At 46.9% G+C, this 17,303-nt stretch overlaps 1 protein-coding gene across 2 annotated transcripts in view; it reads left to right on the plus strand.

Annotated features, from left to right (window-relative positions):
* The first annotated feature begins 2,713 nt into the window (after window positions 1-2,713).
* Window positions 2,714-17,303, plus strand: part of LOC148529029 (kelch-like ECH-associated protein 1A) — a 122,050-nt gene continuing 107,460 nt past the window's right edge. The window contains exon 1 of one of the 2 annotated variants that reach the window (XM_088468939.1): window positions 2,714-2,870. The gene's annotated coding sequence lies outside the window, so the exon portion shown is untranslated. Of the gene's footprint in view, window positions 2,871-3,165; window positions 3,215-17,303 lie in introns of those variants that run through there. The other variant, XM_088468940.1, reaches the window with a different exon arrangement.

Below are 17,303 nucleotides of genomic sequence, written 5' to 3' on the forward strand. Positions count from 1 at the left end.
GGATATTAGAAGGTATAGGCAGGATATTAGAAGGTATAGGAAGGAGTGTATAGAGGTTCTAATGCAGTATCGTTACTAAACATTTTGAGATCTATACCCCTTTTACACCAGAGCTAAGACCCGGGTTATTGCAGGGTTAACCCGGGTAGCTCCTTGGTGTAAAAGGGGACAGGGTTGGATTTCCGGGTCGAGTTACCCAGCAATCAAACCCAGGTAAGTTGCAGGCTTTAACACGGGAATGACCCGTGAAACCCTGCAGTGTAAACGGCGCGATGCGGGTCACGCTGACCTGGAGCGCGCCGCATACCGGCCGATTAGCCGGCTTCAGTGGCGCTTGGAGATGACATCATCTCCAAGCATCCACTTCGTTCACTGCAGACCCGGCTCTGGTGTGAACGGCGCCGCCTCGGGAATTTCCTGGGTCGTGCCGGTTTGGAACCCTGTTCTTACCTCCGGGTCAGACCCGCAATTTAGGTATAAAATCAGTATTGCTACAGGAGCAATAAGGTGAAAACATTGGACACATGTTCCAACTTAGGTGATTGCACCTGAAAGTCAAACTGTCAGCTGAAATTTTTTTTCACAGACCACCAAAACAAAGAGTGCAACATTTTTTCCAACGTTAAGATTGTCCAATCTTGAATATGCAGAAGTACATAAAAAATTAAGTCCTTCCAATTATTGTTCATTTATTATGGAATACATTATTATAAGTGTGGCATTTCTAACTATCATAGATTTTGGGGCATATTCAATCGGCCGCATTGATTTTTTCCCTGTGGCAAAAAAAATTGCGGCCAGCCACTGTGTGCTTTACTTTCAATTGCCTGCAAGAATTTTAGCAGCAGCAATTTCAGAGCAGGTGCAAACTCGGGGGAAATAGCTAAAGTATTTTAGGGTGAAAATATAGGGACTTGCTTTAGAGCAGGGGTTCCCAACCACGGTCCTCAAGGCATACTAACAGTCCAGGTTTTGAGGATAGCCATACTGGAGCACAGGTGACTTAATTAGTACCTCAGTTATTTTGATTTAACCATCTGTGCTCAAGCCTGGATATAACCAAAACCAGGACTGTAATACCCCTTTTCCACCTAAATTCCGGGTCTGACCCGGAGTTGGAACAAAGTTCCTATCCGGATCAGACCCGGAATTTTGCCGGCGCTGACTCGGGATATTCCCGAGTCAGCGCCGCTCACACCGCAGACGGGTCTGCATAGACCTGGCTTTTGCGGAGTGAAAGTGGACGCTTGGAGATGACGTCATCTCCAAGCACCACTGAAGCCGGACCAATCGGCCGGCTAGCAGCGCACTCCAGGTCATTGCTACGCCCGTGTTAAACCCTGCTAGTTACCTGGGTTGGATCGCCGGGTCACTCGACCCGGCGATCCAACCCTCTGCCCTTTTACACCAGGGAGCTGCCCGGGTTAACCCTTCAAAAACCCGGGTTTTAGCTCCGGTGTAAAAGGGGTATTAGTGTGCCTTGAGGACCGAGGTTGGGAATCACTGCTTTAGAGCCTCTGGGCACACCCAATGATTAATTAGTCAATTGAAAGGTACTAATTAACTTAATTAGGGTAATAACTACAGGTCATAATTCGGGTGAAATTCTGCAAAGTGCAGAATAATGGGTTCAAATATATGGGACAGTTATATGGGGATGTTGTATGGATGGGACAGGTATCTTTAACATTGCAGATGGGGTTGTTTTTATTTATATATGTGTTTTAACATGACAATATAATTATCTAACAGGCATTTTTATCCACCCCTAAACTAACATATTTAAAAAATAATTGCTTTCTATAATTTTTTGGATGTTAAAAATATGGGAAAATCAACCATTTTAAAGCATTTAAGAGTTCCAAATATTTCTGTATGGGACAGTAATGGAAGTTATTAATGGTTATCATTATTAACATCTGTTTTTTAGGGTACAGGCTGATTTCATATGTTTTCTTACATTTCCTACGGGTTTTTGCCTAAAAAATGATCAGCCTTGTTACAGCCTGAGAAAGGACCTTTGTGCCAAAAACCTTGCTGACTTGCACAATAAAAACACCTTGTTTAGTGCAACTGTTCCAGAGTGCCGTCTATTTTTTGCTCTCTCATCGGGGGTATTCTTTTGTTTTTTGGGGTACAATAATTAATGGGCACCCAATGCAGCAATTCAATTGTTTTGGGCACCCATTATCGAGCTTATTGCGCCCAAAGCACCGAATTTAGTGGCATAAAGCGGTTAAGCCCATCTAAAGTCCTGGTTAGGGCGTCCAAATTCACCTCAGGAGGCTGCGAGCAGAAATGTGTGTGCCCGCGGCACTCGCAACCGATAAGAGCAACAATTGAATTGCTCCATCGGGTCCCCATACTGTAAGTTAAAGCCGTTATAAAAACAATTGAATTCCTCACCTATATCAATTACTTTTTTATAGTGACATGGATAAAATCTACACTCTAATTGGAAATGCATCATGCACTGTCAGAATATTACATTACAGTAAATGAACCATGAGATGCATTAGCAAATCATATTCTGCTGCTTGTTATTATTGCAGTGTCTCCGACTTCTCACTGTTAATTTTGGATGAGTCATTGTGACTGGATACAGCAAGCCTGCTTTCCCAGCTCCTGGGCTCCCATACATCTGAGTGAGCAGTAATTATGTTTACTGAAGAGAGGTCATTGAGGAGCTGCAAACTATCCGGGGAATGTGCCGACTTTCTGGTTGAGAACTGACTACAGATCTGCACTTGTTACCGCGTTGCTGCATTTTTTTCCCCCAGCTTACATACAGTACATGTCTGAATCTTCTGCAGAAAGTCCTGTCTCCTCCCATTACAGTTAGTGCCTGCAGCGCATGTATGATATTGAAGGTAAGGGTTACATGTTTAACAGTTTCTATTCCTGCAGGACGCCAGAATATACAGAGTGTCCCTTTCTAAACTCAATGTTAAACTTTCATATACAAGCTGCTTTAGAGACGCACAGGTGAAGGCGATATGTACCCAGGATGTATGCATCAGCAGCACCACAGTCTGATCCATTACCTATGACATTATGCACACAGGAGCAGAGTACGTGTCAGTGCTGACTCCTGCCCCTTCACCTTCAGCAGCCAAACCCTGATTACCCCCTTACCCACGCCCCGCCCATCTTCTATGACAGATACACACAACACAATGGGCAGCTGGCAGCACCAGTGCGGGACTAATGTAAAGTAAGAAAATGTATTACACATACATACTGTATTACCGAATATGTGATGCTTAGTGCTATTTGGCTTCTTTACACGGTGTAGTTCTTAAAAGGTATCTATTTTCTATTAATGTTCAACTATTGCATGTATTGTGGGTTTTGTTTGTTATTTATTTATTTTTTCCTAAAAAGTAAAATTTTGCATTGTTTATCATTCTGAGGTGTTTATTAATGCTTGTTTGCCAATATAGTACTTCTGTACAGAGACTGTCCCAGCAAAATAATTAAGTCATATAGAAAACTTTAGTTTCCACATGATTAAAGTAAAAATGTGCTTGCTGAATAGACCCCTTAGTTACTTAAATCACTCAGAAACAGCAGAATTTTGACGACAATTAGGTTAATAAATTGGCCTGTGAAACCTGGGTATACACTTCCAGACCAACTTTGCAGTTCAGATAAACGTTACCCTTGGAGCGAATATCTGATCAGTGTGCACCCTGCACACACTGGATTATTTTTAATTTAGTGCTTGCTTTCTAATACCCGGAGTTGGAACAAAGTTCTTATCCGGATCAGACCCGGAATTTTGCCGGCGCCGACTCTGGATATTCCCGAGTCAGCGCCGCTCACACCGCAGTCGGGTCTGCATAGACCCGGCTTTTGCGGAGTGAAGTGGTCGCTTGGATATGACGTCATCTCCAAGCGCCACTGAAGCCGGACCAATCGGCCGGCTAGCAGCGCACTCCAGGTCATCGTGACCCGGAGTGCGCTGTTCTCACAGCAGGGTTTCACGGGCTACGCCCGTGTTAAACCCTGCTAGTTACCTGGGTTGGATTGCCGGGTCACTCAACCCGGCGATCCAACTCTCTCCCCTTTTACACCAGGGAGCTGCCCGGGTTAACCCTTCAAAAACCCGGATTTTAGCTCCGGTGTAAAAGTGGTATAATTTTTAAGCGGGTCATAAAATCCTGACCTACCAATCCAAGCAATGCAGTAGAGTTTGAAGCCATTTATTGATTAACGCTCCTGTGCACACTCTATACAATTGTCAGGCTGTTCATACAATTTTCGTCTGATCTACATTTTATAGCGTGTATCCAGCTAAACTCATCATCATAGAGGAGCCTATGCTTCGCATACAGTACAGTACATAGATATGGTTAGTGCCAGGAACAGCACAAACTTTGGAGGTGCCACAGAACGGCTCTGAATGAGGTCCTTAGTCCATTTGCGCAAAAGTAAGATTGTGAAAATATATAATAGCACTGGCATGTTTGTGTATGAGTCTTGGAGGGAAATTTGCTAAAGTGTAGTTTTGCAAAACCGCATTATGGGCCTGATTCATTACGGATCGCTATTGAGATTGCAGCTGCGATTACGCACACAGTCCCACTGCGAAAATATGCTAATGTTTACAATCTCAATGCTGTCGCAGCCGAACAAAAGGACGCCCACTTTCCCTTACTTACATCCGTAATACTTTGCATGTCTGCAAAATCATCGGTAACATCGAGCATCATCATAGCCTCACGTACACTTGCACAAGGTCAGTCCTTTCTCAGAAATGACTAAACTTATTGCACGCAGTGAGAGCTCAGGCTGTGTATGGCATCGCAGTGGCTTATTTATGCATGCCCTTGTAACGGCGTTAAAACACACTGGCACACCTGGGTTTCACCGACCACTCCCAAACGATCACTTCCTGTCAATCACTCTGTGTTAGGTCTGCGTAGTCACTGCACACGTAGTCCGATCGCAATGAGACTATTGCGCAATCACACTGCAATATATAAGCACGCACAGAACACAACAATCGCCCGACTGTGTGCGTAATCGATTTGCGATCGATAATGAATCAGGCCCTCTGTTGGATGGAAAACATGAGATTAATTAAATTGAAGTGCCAAAAGTCATGGGAACAGCAGTATGTAAAGGTAATGTTAGGTGGCGTCACTGTACTGTGATGTTTTGGAAGTGCGAAGACCTGCATTCAGTAGTAACTTAGCATTCTGTGAGTCAGTTTGAACACTGGCTAGGCTGTGGCGTGAATTATCATAGTTCGAATGGAGCATGATAGTGGGATGTCCAACGAATGTGACATTCCATTTATGCGGACATTGAGGAATGTGCAATCTATGGTTTCATGTGTGTACCCGGAATACCTCATGGAAGGCATTACCACCCACCATGGAAAGCGCAGCAGCCAACCACAGGTGCTAAATAATCATAACCAGTGGCATCTGGCCAGAATTGTCCATGGTAACAGACAAGTGACACTGGCTCAAATCACATCCACATTCAATGCAGGAGGTACCAGGTGCATATCAAGCAGGTTAGAGCAGCGTTCTTTACCTTCCCTGGGATATGGGAGCAGAAGACCCACCAAAGTGCCACTGCAAACACTACAACACCGAACGCAGTGCCTCACCTGGACTCAGGATATTGCTAATTGGACCGTGGAGGACTGGCAACGTGGTGTGGTCGGATGAGTGACAGTTGTAGTTGTTTTTGGCTGATGGCAGGGTTTGAGTGTGACACAGACCCCATGAAGCCATAGACCCCATCAACAAGGTACTGTGCAGGCTGGTGGTGGCTCCATAATGATGTGGGGTGTGTTTACATGGCATGGGCTGTGTCCGTTGGTCCACTTGAACACGTCATTGACCACTCACCTCTATGCTGCATTGCTTGATGACCATTTGCAGCACTTCATGGACTTCATGTAGCCCCACAATGATAGAATATTCCAACAGGATACTACACCATGTCATCAGTTGTCCAGAATTGGTTCGAGGAGCATTCTGAAGAGTTCTGACATGAACCCAATAGAGCATTTATTGGATGTGTGGAGAGGTCCATTCACACCCAAGATCCTGCACCTACAAATATCAGGGAACTGTGTGAAACTATCCAGATGGAATACCACTCCAGAGGTCTTCCAAGCACTTGTGGATTCAATGCCATGTTGAGTAGCTGCACTTCGCCAGGTTAGGAGCGTCCTACACAATACTAGACTTCTATCCCATGACTTTTGGCACTTTCCATGTATAAGATAAACCACACAGAGAATTGCATATTTTGAAACCCCACAATTAAGCTGAAGTTATAAAACCACGTCAAGCCCCCCACCCCAAAAAGACCATGGCCCTCATTCAGAGCCGCTCGTTAGCGGCAGTACGCTCGTTCCGAGCGATGTTTGCACATCTGCGCATGCGTACGGTTTTTAGTACGCATGCGCGAACCAGTCAGTGCGGCCAAAAATCGTTTGTACGCTATATAGCGAGTGCCTGCTATTTTGAGTGACAGAATGAGGCGTATGTGGGTGGTAACAGGGGAAGGTGCTTGAAAATGGGGAGTGGAGATCCGAACGCAGGCGTGCTTAAAGGTCAAAACGGGCGTTTTATGGGTGTGCATAATTAATACAGCAGCGTCATTGACCACGTCACTGGGTTATTTTATAGCCAGAACTGCTCGCAAATTTGTGGTAGCAAACACCAACCACAAGAATAGCGAGCAGTTCATACGTTGGTCGATGTACTCGATTAATCTAATAAATAGCGGACATGACGTATGGTGCGAGCGGCCAGGGGGCGTTTTTAACAAATAAACGAGCGTATGTTTTGCTCGCTCGTTCAGACTTAGAGGTGTGAACAGACTGCAATTTGCGAACGGATCATTTGAATAGCCACCCCTTGTTTTTGAACGAACGACCGCAAATAGCGAACGGCTCTGAATGAGGGCCCATGTTTGTTAGACATGGTTTTGATGTACAAAGATGTGCAAACTAGTTTGTGGCTAATTGAAACCACTGGCGTCAGTGGGGTTCTTTGTCACCCATTGAGCCAAATAGACCCTAAAGGATGTGAGCTCGCTGGGAGGGGGGCATGGCCTTATTGATAGGGGGTGTGGCCTTGAAACATGTTCCCATTTTCATCACTCTAGTTGCATTCCCAGCACTCCTGGAGATGCTGGCCTGCCCTCAGAGATTCTCACAACACTGCCAGTTAGTCCTCAGGTACCAGGAGCTGGACATTGCACTATAACATCACAGTGCAGAGTGAGGGTTCCAGTCACTGAGGAGGAGCCAGCATTTTGGTGTCACCCCCTTGGATGGTGAGATCTTGGTGCAATCTGTACCCGGCCTAGTGATGCCGCTGATAGAATCTATGCCATGGACTCTAAGTTTGGAAATGCATTTTAAAAGCTGGAAGTGTATACTCCTGTGCATGTCCATCAAGGACAAATAAGTGTGATTGTGCCATTGTAGCAAAAAGGTATCATCTTTTCAGCAGAGCATATTGTTTGGCCTCTTAATATGCTTTTAAAAATCCAATTATATTTGTCTATTAAGTGTCGTTTGTATGTATTGCGATCATTGCATTGTAAGTGGTGCAGTTGGGTACTCTTACTGGATTATGAGACTGATTCACAGATTGCGCATGTACAGACCAATGGCCACACATGTGCAAAGGAACTACTGGATATTATACCCAGCAGTCTTCTGATCACCAGGACAGCTCTTATTTTAACAGATCTGTAAGAGGGGCAGGCATGTATGAGGTGGTACGCTGCTGCCATAGTCTTGTGGCCTACCTGGCATTGCACCCTCTCACCTTCAGGTCGTATGTGCAGCAGATGGTCTTGGTTCACAGGTTGGATTTGGACACGAAGGAGGAGGTCTAGGAGGAAGGACAATGGGTGTATACAGTCCTATACGGAGTCATCCGTCACACCCTACTGATCCAGGACCAAAAAAGTGGATTTCGGGTTAAGAACAGAACTGTCCCTTTAAACACCTGCCCAAAGAGCTGGCCAGCTCATTCTCTACTATTTTTAGTGGGAAACGACTATCTAAGTGGGGGCCTGACAGCTCTCCATGCTCTATGTGAAATTACAACAGTCACAAATCTACTGCCCAAAAAAGGTACTCTACAAAACAGGGCACATCTCAGTTGCCTGGTCTTTATGCGTAGGTTTATTATTTATGGGCACGGGCCTTGTGCCTGCCTACTTAAACCTCAGAGTGACCTGGGCCTATTGCCCAGATCACTCACTATAGGCTCAGGCTAATGTCTGCCTAAATATACATACAGTGCCCTGGACCGAATGTCCAAAATCACTAACAGTGGGCTCAGTGCCCTGGGTTTAATACCCAGGGTTAATAACATGGTGTGACCTAATTAATAATTTGTGACCATAATGCCCATGGTTATTTGCAGGTGGCTCAGGCCTTGGCCTGCTTATTTGAGGGCACAAAGAAGTTTCCTGGGCCTAATGCCTAGAGTCAATTTTTTATAATGGAGCTCAGGCTTAGCGACTGACTACTGGCCACACAGGCCTGAGGCCTGACAGGTGCCCACAGACCTAATGCCTGACAGTATGTGGTCTATAGAGGGTTCAATTGATAATAACTGGTGACCCATGGCTGTCTACCAATATGCTGGGAGAGGTTGCAGTGGAGAGTTTCATTTACAGCTCTCTTGCTTTCCTCCACTGCAGCACTCCCCAAGTCCACAGCTTCGGCTCCACCTCACAACTTCTTCCTCCATCTTCATGGTTAGCCACTGCAACTTCATCTTTTCTCCCCACTGGCGCAGCACGTCTGCCTCTTTCCACCGGCGCACCTTCCTTGGCCGGTTCTTATTCTATTATATGGGAGGTCTTCTCTCCCTCGCCGCAATTGCCTCACTGCTTGTGATTTCCTGCTAGTCTGCTAGTTGCGATTGGCTTGCGGATGGCCCATAATTCAAACAGACATCACTTCAAGGCTGCCAGGCTATGCCCATCGCCAAGTTTAAGCCGCCACTACCACTTGACTTGCGCTAGGAACAGACACACTGTCCCAGCGCCGGCCACTGATCTCTTCTACCCACTGCACTTCAGGCAGTGGTGGCCAACAGTTGGTCCCAGAGAACCCCAACCCGCCCCCGCACCGTCCGCCGGTGCATCACATGATCCATAACAACAACACATGCCCACCTGCTCACACACCGGCCACGTTCCCTATCCCTATTGGCCAGACTCTGTCCCACACAACACCGCAGCCACTCCTCGTTCCTACAAAACTGCACTGCATCATCACACACCATCGTTCCCATGATTGGCCCCACAAGTCACCTGACCGCACACCCACAACCGTAAGTGTAGTACAAAACACCCTTACGAGCATTGTTACACTTACAACCTTTTTGAAGGAGGCACACCCTGCCGAAACGCGTTGAAACTCCTCCACCTATCCCACTTCAATCCCAGCTCGCCTCCACCGACGTTCCCCATCCCCCCAAGGGACCGCCGGTGTAACCAGCCACCTAACCGCAAATATTTAGTATCACCCCCTTGTATGAAGGGGGACCACAGGAGATATCTCCAAGACTTGCTGCGATCCCTATATTCCCACAGGCAGACGCAACTCCCATTAGGTTTCTGTGGGGGATGTGATGCTGCCAGATTTACCAACATTTGGAATGTGATGCATTCTGGATATTGGCCCACGTAGCTAACGCCATCTTGGGCTATATTTCGCAAAAGTTACAGGGAGAGGGTTTATTTTCTGGTATGCAGTCGGAAAGCCGGCGGACCTAATCCTGACAGCTGGCTTCCCGACTGCTTAATCCCAATGAGGGTTAAATGGCCGGCATCTACATCTAGACGCCTGGCATTTTACTGACGCCGGGAGACCGGCACCTGGCATCCCGATCGAAGTGATGCTGGGCACCGCTGCAGACAGCCACGCAAGGGGGAGGGTTAGGTTTAGGGCTCCTGAGGGGGCTTAGGGCTAGGTACCCCCCCTGGAGGTTAGGGTTAGGCTAGGGGGAGGGAGAGTTAGGGTTAGGCACCCCCGGGGAGGACTTAGGTTTAGGCGGCGGGGAAGGGGGGGTTAGGTTTAGGCACTTAGAGGGGGGATTAGGGTTATGCAGTGGGGGGAAGGTTAGGCGGAATGGGTATGAAATACCGCCATCAGCAGCAGGCCGACATCAGCAGAGTTCCGAGCAGCGGATGGCCGACAGCGCTGGAAATCCTGATCGTGGATAGGTGAGTACCTACTAACCTAACCCCCCTAACCCTAACCCTCCTTAGGGGTGCCTAACCCTAACTTCCCCCCAAGTGCCTAACCCTAATCCCCCCTCTAAGTGCCTAACCCTAACCACCCCCTTCCCCGCTGCCTAAACCTAAGTCCCCCCCGGGGGTGCCTAACCATAACCCTCCCTCCCGCTAGCCTAACCCTAACCCTCCCGGAGGGGTGCCTAACCCTAAGTCCCCCCCGAGAGCCCTAAACCTAACCCTCCCCCCCGTGGCTGTCCGCTCGTGGCGCCCGGCATCACTACGATTGGGATGCCGGGCGCTGGTCTCCCGGCGTCGGGGAAATGCAGGCGTCTACATCTAGACGCCCGGCATTTCACCTTTGCCGGGATATGACAGTCGGGAAGCCGGCTGCTGGTATTTAGGCAGTCGGCTTCCCGATTGCTTCCCGGTTAGGCACCCCTAAGGGAGGGTTAGGGGGTAGAATTAAGTTAGTAAGTACTTACCTGGGATGATCGGGATTATCAGCCTGTTCGGGCAGCCACTGTCGGGATTCGAACCGCCGGCCAGGGTTCCGGCGGTAAATCATACCGATACTTATTTTCTTAATATTTATTTAAAGAGCGCCAAAATATTCTGTTGTGCCTTACAATTGTAAACAAAATAGTAATAAAAGTGAGTGGGGAAAAAAAGACAAAGAGGAATGAAGGCCCTGCTCGCAAGCTTACATTCTCTTGAATGCAGAGAGGGATAGTGCCTGATGAGATAGAGTTTGAAGAGGTGGGCAAGAAGGGTACAGTCAATAGGTTCAAGTGACAGGTTGAAGGTGGGCGTATAAGAGTCTTGACTTCATCTACAGAAACTGGAGAGAGAAAAGACAGGATTGTCTAGAAAGATGAAGGGGATGGGAAGAGACTAGAGGGGAAGGGTGGGGATGAGGAGTGGGTAGCACGGTGGTAGGCAGTGTCGTGATGGATTGATTACATTTTATATATGAACTGGGTTGCAAAATTACAGGAAGGAGGAGAGGGGGAGTTGAAAGTAGCAAAGAGATGGTGCTAGAGATAAGAGTTTTGAAGAGTGAAAGGGCAGCGATATAGGAGGAAAACATGACTTTCAAATGGGAATAGGACACAAATGAGTGCAATGTCTTACAGTGGTTTATAAACACTTATATATGTAAATGGACCAAGATCGATTGATTTATATTGTGATAAGCAATATGTCTGGCTTACCCCTTTTCCCTTCTTTTTCCTTCTGTATCCCCATTTCTTTGTATTAAACTTTCAATAAAAACTATTAAAATAAAAACAAAACACTTATGTAGGTTTCAGTGCAGTTGGAATGCATTTTACCAGAAAATACTGCTGCTAGAAATATAGGTGTGCTGAGTTACCATTTCAACATAAACACTGCTATATACAGTACCAGTCAAAAGTTGGGACACACCTTCTCATTCAATGGTTTTTGTTTATTTAAATTATTTTCAACATAGTAGATTAATACTCAAGACATCAAAACTATGAAAGAACACACATGAAATTATGTTGTAAACAAAAAAGTGTTAAACAAATCAAAATATGTTTTTTATTTTAGATTCCTCAAAGTAGCCCCCTTTTGCTTTGATGACAGCTTTGCACACTCTTGGCATTCTCTCAATCAGCTTCATGAGGTAGTCTCCTGGAATGGATTTTCAACAGTCTTGAAGGAGTTCCCAGAGGTGCTGAGCACTTGTTGGCTGCACTTCCTTCACTCTGTGGTCCAACTCATCCCAAACCAGCTCAATTGAGTTTAGGTTGGGTGATTGTGGAGGCCAGGTCATCTGACGCAGCACTCCATCACTTTACTTCTTGGTCAAGTAGCCCTTACATAGCCTGGAGGTGTGTTTAGGATCATTGTCTTGTTGAAAAACAAATGATGGTCCCAGTAAGCGCAAACCAGATGGGATGGCATGGCGCTGCAGAAAGCTGTGGTAGCCATGCTGGTTAAGTGTGCCTTGAATCTTGAATAAATCACCAACAGTGTCACCAGCAAAGCACCCCCACACCATCACACCTCCTCCTCCATGCTTCACAGTGGGAACCACACATGCAGAAACCAACTGCTCACCTTCTCTGCGTCTCACAAAGACACAGTGGTTGGAACCAAAAATCTCAAATTTGGACTCATCAGACCAAAGTACAGATTTACACTGGTCGAATGTCCATTGCTTGTGTTTCTTGGCCCAAACAATTCTTTTTTTCTTGTTATTCATCCTCAGTAGTGGCTTCTTAGCAGCAATACGACCATGAAGGCCTGATTCATGCAGTCTCCTCTGAACAGTTGATGTTGAGATATGTCTGCTACTTGAACTCTGTGAAGACTTTATGTGGTCTCTAATCTGAGGTGCTGTTAAGTAGCGGTTTCTGAGGCCGGTAACTCTAATGAACTTATCCTCTGCAGCAGAGGTAACCCTTAGTCTTCCTTGCCTGGGGCAGAGCCAGTTTCATCATAGCGTTTGATGGTTTTTGCAACTGCACTTGAGGATACATTCAAAGTTATTGAAATTTTCCGTATCGACTGACTTACATGTCTTAAAGTAATTATGGACTGTTGTTTTTCTTTACTGAGTTGAGTGGGTGGTGCCATAATATTGATTACAACAGTAGTCAAATAGTGGTGTCCACTGTGTATTAACCCTGCCTCTACACAACACAACTGATGGTCTCAAACATATTAAGAAGGCAAGTAACTCCACAAATTGACTCTTGACAAGTCACACCTGTTAATTCAAAACTATTCCAGGAGACTACCACATGAAGCTGCTGAGAGAATGCCAAGAGTGTGCAAAGATGTCATCCAAGCAAAAGGGGGCTAATTTGAGGAATCTAAAATAAAAAACATATATTTTGATTTGTTTAACACTTTTTTGTTTACAACATAATTTCATGTGTGTTCTTTCATAGTTTTGATGTCTTCAGTATTAATCTACTATTTTGAAAATAATTTAAATAATCAAAAACCTTTGAATTAGAAGGTGTGTCCAAACTTTTAACTGGTACTGTGTGTATATATATATATATATATATATATATATGTCTCATCATGCAGCCAAAGTACTGTGCTTGAGAGGAGTCTTATTAATAAAGTTATTAATAGATGGTCTGCTGCCCAAATTGTTATGACCTATCATGTTGCACTGCATCACCATGTAATATCTCCTGTGTCCACACCTGTAAAAGACATTTAAGTAAAACCTGCATGAGCCAGCTACTTTAGAGCAGAGGAAAGTGGAAGATGTATATTTACTAAAGTGCAGGTTTTTAGAAATAGCATCCAATCAGATTCTACTTAACATTTAACTTGCACCTTCTAGAGCAGTGATTCCCAACCTCAGGTCCTCAAAGCACACTAATGGTCCTGGTTTTAGTGATATCCATGATTGTGCACAGATGGTTTAATCAAAATAACTGAGGTACTAATTAAGTCACTTGTGCTCAAGTATGGCTATCTCTAAAACTTGGACTGTTAATGTGCCTTGAGGACCGTGGTTGGGAACCCCTGTTCTAGAGGATAATAGCTAGAATCTGCTATGGGCAACATCTCCACTTCTAAAAACTCTCCCCCTAAGATAGGAGTTACACCAACTATGGTATTTCATACCACATGCACAGTGATAGGATTACATCTAGATATACTGTATTATACCAAGTATTAGCCAGGGATCAACAAAATCTGGTTGCCAAGTTACCATCAACTAGAAAATATACCATGTCATCTGGTCTGCTGGAGATGCTCCTATATTGCTACTGTTTCAAATGCGGGCATTGCATTGGGCCTCTTACTGAGGGGGAAATGTATAAAACTTTTGAGAAAGATAAAGTGGAGAAGTTGCCCATATCAACAAATCAGCTTCTGTCAATTTCCAGACTGTACAAGGTAATTAAGTGACACAGCACTGCATAAGGGTGGGTGGATGGAGTAGGGTGTGTACGGGTATCTGATTTTGTTCTGGTATGTATGTGACTGATTACGTAGATGCAATGTGTGACTGGGTGTAGAAGAAGAATATCACACTGAAATGAGGGTAAATCGTTTATTGTAATAAACACAGACAGAGGCGAGTGACAATGTTCAGTAACTTAATGTTTCCCCCAGGAATCCTACAATAATGCTACAATATGGGACTGATAGAGCCAGGGGCTGGCTGGCAACTTTTAGCCTGGGGGGCAAATGCATACAGGCGGCCCTGGCAGAGGAGTAGCGTGTGTGTCCGAAGAATGTGTGCTACGGCGCCCCCCCCCCTCCAGTGTTCCAGGTAGGAGGCGGGTCCATATGGGATTAATGTAAGGTAAAAATAAAGATTAGGGCAGCCCCCTGTCGTAGTGCCCATATGCAGTGCCCCCGTGTGCCACAGGAGAGAACACCCTTATGCAGGCCTCCAGTAGTGCCCCCAGTAGTAGTCCCCCCCTTGTAGTGCCCCCAGTAGTAGTAGTCCCCCCCTTTGTAGTGCCCCCAGTAGTAGTAGTCCCCCCATTTGCAGTGCCCCCAGTAGTAGTAGCCCCCCCCTTTGTAGTGCCCCCATTAGTAGTAGTCCCCCCCTTGTAGTGCCCCCAGTAGTAGTAGTCCCCCCCTGTAGTGCCCCCAGTAGTAGTCCCCCCCTTGTAGTGTCCCCAGTAGTAGTAGTAGTCCCCCCCTTGTAGTGTCCCCAGTAGTAGTAGTCCCCCACCCCCCTTGTAGTGCCCCCAGTAGTAGTAGTCCCCCCCTGTAGTGCCCCCAGTAGTAGTCCCCCCCCCTTGTAGTGTCCCCAGTAGTAGTAGTCCCCCCCTTGTAGTTTCCCCAGTAGTAGTAGTCCCCAGTAGTAGTAGTCCCCCACCCCCCTTGTAGTGCCCCCACTAGTAGTAGTAGTCCCCTTATAGTGCCCCCAGTAGTAGTAGTCCCCAGTAGTAGTTGTCCCCTCCCCCTTGTAGTGCCCCCAGTAGTAGTAGTCCCCCCTTGTAGTGCCCCCAGTAGTTGTAGTCCCCCACCCCCCTTGTAATGCCCCCAGTAGTAGTCCCCCCTTTGTAGTGCCCCCAGTAGTGCCAGACCCCCCCCAGTAGACACACGGAATATAAAAAACAAAATAAAAAAAAACACTTACCTGAATCCCCTGCTCCCGCCGCCGCCATCTGCTCCTCCGTCTGTCCTCCCGGGCCGGGCCGCTCTGCATTATGGGAGAGACCTCATATGACATCATGACGTCTCTCCCATTGCCCACTGCGGGAGCCGGAAGATGGAGCGGCTCCTGCAGTGGGCGCAGCAGCAGCTAATGAGAGTCTGACAGACTCTCATTGGCTGCTGCTTACAACAAACACACAGCTGCCGGAGCCGGCGGCTGTGTGTTTGTCAGTGTAGCGCTGACCAAACTCCGTCCCGTCAGCGCTACACATGCGGTGCAGTCTGTGTCACAGTGACACAGACTGCACCGGCCCGCGGCCCACATGACGCTGCAGCCCGGGGGGCACATGGCACCCTGCCCCCCGGCCCAGCCCACCACTGGATAGAGCCCAGGGTGGAATGTGTCTAGGGCAGTGGTTCCCAAACTTTTTCAGTTGAAGGCACCCTTAGAGTCATTTTTTCAAGCCAAATTACCTGTAGTACTGCCCTTTATGTAGTGCCCCCTGTAGTACTGCCCATGATGCAATGCTCCCTGTAGTAGTGCCCACTATGCAATGTCCACTATAGTAGTGCCCCTTATGCAATGCCCCCCCCAGTGATAGTGCCCCTTATGCAATGCCCCCTGTAATAGCGCTCCATATGTAAAGTCCCCTTTAGTACTGTCTATTATGCAATGCCTCCTGTAGTTGAGCCCATTTATGGAGTACCCCTTGTAGTAGTGCCTCTTAGGCAGTGCCCCTACACCCCTGTGCAGAACTTACCTGCATGAAGTTCACGCTGGGGACCTTTCCTCATGCCGTCTCTCCTGCTGCCGCTGCGCTGACTGGATCAAGCTGGATCCAGCAGGCGTGCAGGTTGCTCACATGGTCCCAGTGATGCTTTGCGCTGTGCTGCAGGTGCACGGGTGATGTCACCCGCACGCCTCCGCGCACTGCATCTCTGGGAATGCTGAAGCAATCAGAGGCTTCTTTAGCCTCCGATAGCTTCAGAGGCCAGTGATCTACTCTCTGAAGGAAAGTTGATCGCGATCTACCGGTGGGAGCTCGGCTAGCTACTGGTAGATCTCAATAAATGTTTTGGCCAGGCCTGCTGAGATGACAGCAGCTTCCCTCCGGCTGCGACACTCTGGAGACAGCGCCGTGGCGCCCCTGGGTGCCGCAGTGCATAGTTTGGGAACCACTGGTCTAGGGAGAGTATAGGGGTCACTTAGGAGTCACAATGAAACAATTTCCTCTAAAAGAGTAAGTCCTTCCCTGTATGCATACAAGCATAGGCGTCTTTATAATGGGTGCAAGATGTGTGGTACACACGGGTCCAGGGGTCCACCGCACACCCTGCACCCATAGATAATTATACTTACCTCTCTGCCTATTCCCGAAGTGCTGCTCCACAGCGACGGATCGACGCTGTAGAGCAGCAAACACTCACTGGGAAAATGGCGGTGGCCATTTTGACAATGATATGCGCATGCACAGAAAAGATGTCCCCGGGAAAGTAGATGCGGGTGCCATTTTCCCGGAGACCTGCGCATGCACAGTAGATTCTGGCATGAAGCCAGAATCTACAGAACTTAGTGCCGCTGACCCGCTGACAGAGAGGAAGGCCCATACGGAGGCTACACACGGGCCCCCTCCTCTTTTAAAATGCCCCTACATACAAGTCACAATTAACATGGAGTTTAAATGTTCTTAGTACATGTTTGGCCAAATGTGCCCACCTACGACATCTGGGTGAACCCCATCAGATGGGTCCCTAACATCCTTAATATTGACACATTATATCAATTTATCCCGGACTTAACTTTAATAGTGTCTATTCTAATATGTAGACAGTAATACAATGCCCTGTGCTACAGGTTGAGTCTCCCATATCCAAAATGTTTGGGACCAGGGGTATTTTGGATATCTAAATATTCTATATTTTGTAATATTTGCATATCATAACGAAATATC

Source organism: Taudactylus pleione, unplaced genomic scaffold (assembly GCF_031769625.1).
Source record: "Taudactylus pleione unplaced genomic scaffold, aTauple2 ptg000087l, whole genome shotgun sequence".
NCBI classification, from domain to species: domain Eukaryota; kingdom Metazoa; phylum Chordata; class Amphibia; order Anura; family Myobatrachidae; genus Taudactylus; species Taudactylus pleione.